At 28.0% G+C, this 3,130-nt stretch overlaps 1 non-coding gene across 1 annotated transcript; it reads right to left on the bottom strand.

Moving 5' to 3' along the window:
• Nucleotides 1-523: 523 nt before the first annotated feature.
• TRNAT-AGU (transfer RNA threonine (anticodon AGU)) lies at nucleotides 524-597 on the bottom strand. The gene has a single exon. It is a non-coding gene; the product is annotated as a tRNA-Thr (tRNA).
• Between the last annotated feature and the right edge of the window lie 2,533 nt (nucleotides 598-3,130).

The raw sequence follows: 3,130 nt of genomic DNA, 5'->3' as shown, positions 1-3,130 counted from the left end.
CATCTTTGATACTAATGTTTATATTATATCAGTATTAGTTTCTTTTATTAATAATCCAATACGCTAACTAAAAAAAATTAATACATTAATCTTCACACTTCAGTTAAGTTGAAACCCGTGAATATAAATTCTGGATTTGCCACTATTGTAAAATAATATATATATATATATATATATATATATATATATATATATATATATATATATATATATATATATATATATATATATATATATATATATATATATATATTCTTTTAGAAATACAACATGAACTTAAAAAATAACAAATAACATAAAGAAATATTTATAACACATTTCAGAAAGACAAAATAAATTACTTGGTTTTAAAAAAAAGTTCATTAATCATGCAAGATTTTTAATTATAGATTTCTATAAATAAAATTATGATAATATAAATGAAAATTTAACATGCTGTTCTGAATGAATTCCGAGCTGATATTAAGATGTACCCCTAAGAAATGGGTCAAAATCCGAAAATCTGGTACACAATTAAAATATGTGCTCTCGTTGAGAGTTGAACTCAAGACCTCCCGCTTACTAAACGGGTGCTCTAACCAACTGAGCTACGAGAGCTTCGATGTTTCCATATTACCTCAATATAATAATATTAGATTTCATCTACAATTGACATTCTGTATGCAACCAGCGTGAGTTTTGTACTAAATCTTCCATGTTTTTTACTTTATTGTTTATAGATCCATATCAAAAATAGTAATTTATTTTTAATTTCTTCATAACATTAATTTTATTAAGGCATCACTAACTTAACTAAAATTAGACAATAATTTTTGATTTATTTGCATTTGATACATTTGATTTTCTCGTATCAGAGGCGGTGGAGCTCCTCAAAGTCCAACGGGTCATGCATTCTAATATCATATCTCCTAGATCCATATATATTGTTTTCAAAAGAATTAATTTTGTCATCCAGAAAGGTTTGCGGCGTAATTTGTTGCCCGTTTGCCTTCCATCAATATGTATTGAATTTTATTAGTAAAATTATCAAAGTTTATGATTAAAAAAAAAATCTTTCTAAAAGTTATGTTTTGTTTTTATCAAGATGGAGATTACTTATTTATAAGGGCAAATACCATAAAAGCATCAATATTTTCATGTGTAATTAAAAAAAGTCATTTTTTTTTGGTTGGTTATAACCACAAATGAGACATAGACTTATCATTCTAACCCATTTAACAATTTTTATAGTTAACTCTTTTAATTTTTTTTGTAAAATCAATCCTAAAAATTTAAATTTTATCCCTATAGTTTGTAAAAAATTACACCATATGTCCAAAACTCGGTTTTATGTTTTTTAACTCCTTTATTTTATTTTATTTTTAATTTTTAGTCAGAACTAAACTTCTTTTTATATTTTTTTCGTAGTTTATATTTTTTTTATATATTTTTTGTTTTTTAATATATATTTTTTTTATTTTTAACTTTTTTTTATATTCATATATTTTTATATTATTTTTGTTTTTTTGTTTTTTTTAAAATAAAAAAAACTCAAACACTAAAAATGTAACGGCATAAAATTTCAAATAAAAATTTTCATTTAAATATTAACAATCCATATTTAATAATTAGAAATTCCTATAGTTTGCAAAAAATTACACTATATGTCCAAAACTCGGTTTTATGTTTTTTTTTTAACTTTTTTGTTTTCATTTATTTTTTTTATTTTTTAACCAAAACTAAACTTCCTTTTATATTTTTTTCGTTTTTATATTTATTTTATATTTTTTGTTTTTTTATATATTTTTTATTTTTAACTTCTTTTTTTTGTTTTCTTTAGTTTTTTATATTCATATATTTTTATATTTTTTTGTTTTTTCTTTATTTTCGTTTTTTTTCGGTTTTTTTAGAAAACCGAAAAAAAACTCAAACACCAAAAATGTAACCGCCTAAAATTTCAAGTAAAAATTTTCATTTAAATATTTAGAATCCATGTTTAATAATTAGAAATTCCCATCATAAATTTTTTTCCAGAATTCGATACATCAATATATTTTTCAAAAAGATCAGAGTGTACATAATAACTAGTGGGGGAAAATGTTGGAGAGTGCACGTTGCGCCATCAACCCGGACCCTTGCCCTTAGAACTAGAAGTATTTGTAACATCCAACAAAATTATAAGCATACGCTTAGTAAGTTTTCCAAAACACACAAAACATATAACCACATAATTCCATACACACATACATATAAGGTTGCCATGGTCTCCCTCCATGGTCTTCACTTGGAATGTCATGGGCTACCCACATGGTCTTATATCCCCGATCCATGGGCTCCTCCCATGTTCTTGTCAAATGTCATGGGGTCCCCTCATGGTCTTCACATAATTCACACATAGATCAAATAGCAACCATTACATATGTCCATGACTAAACATTTCATATTAGTTAATAGGCCGACCTTGGTGCCTTCGACCCATGAGTGTAGTGAGAAGAGTTACCTCAAATACTGAACGATAGCTGACTATGTCCCGGCTCTAAATATCAGCTCGACACAGCCCCTAAACATAAACAATTCTTTAAATACAACTCAAAATGCCCTAAAAACCCCTTAACGTCAAACTTGGTCAAAGACTAAAGTTAAAGGTCAAAGTCAACGGTCCGAGTTGACCCAACTCGCTGAATTGTCCTTCAACTCGTCGAGTTTCTCCATTAACTACACATATCGGGAAATCTCCGATTAACTCGTCGAGTTCACTAATGAACTCGTCGAGTTCACTAATGAACTCGTCGAGTTAGCCAGAAATCCAACGGCTTAATGCATTAAGATGTTCCATTAATCTATAGGAACTCCAATTCTCAGATCTCCTTCAAAATGATTTCTAGAAGGGTAACCATCCAAAACGAGTCAAACCTAAACCCTAGACCCATTAGAGTGAGGCTTAACCTATTAAGCCCTTAAACTCTCAAAACATAGTCTCAAAATACAGATTTGACCTCCTAAGGCTGGAAAATCATGTAAAGTTTCCAACTTTACGCCCATGCATGCTAAAAAGAAACCCTAAGACTCAATATGGGCTTAATAAAAGACTTATTGCATATATAGGACCTAGGACCTAGTATAGCTTGCAACTTTAAGCCAAATGAGGCCA

Source organism: Lactuca sativa, chromosome 1 (assembly GCF_002870075.4).
Source record: "Lactuca sativa cultivar Salinas chromosome 1, Lsat_Salinas_v11, whole genome shotgun sequence".
In the NCBI taxonomy this organism is placed as follows: domain Eukaryota; kingdom Viridiplantae; phylum Streptophyta; class Magnoliopsida; order Asterales; family Asteraceae; genus Lactuca; species Lactuca sativa.
This window is presented reverse-complemented; position numbering and strand designations above follow the sequence as displayed.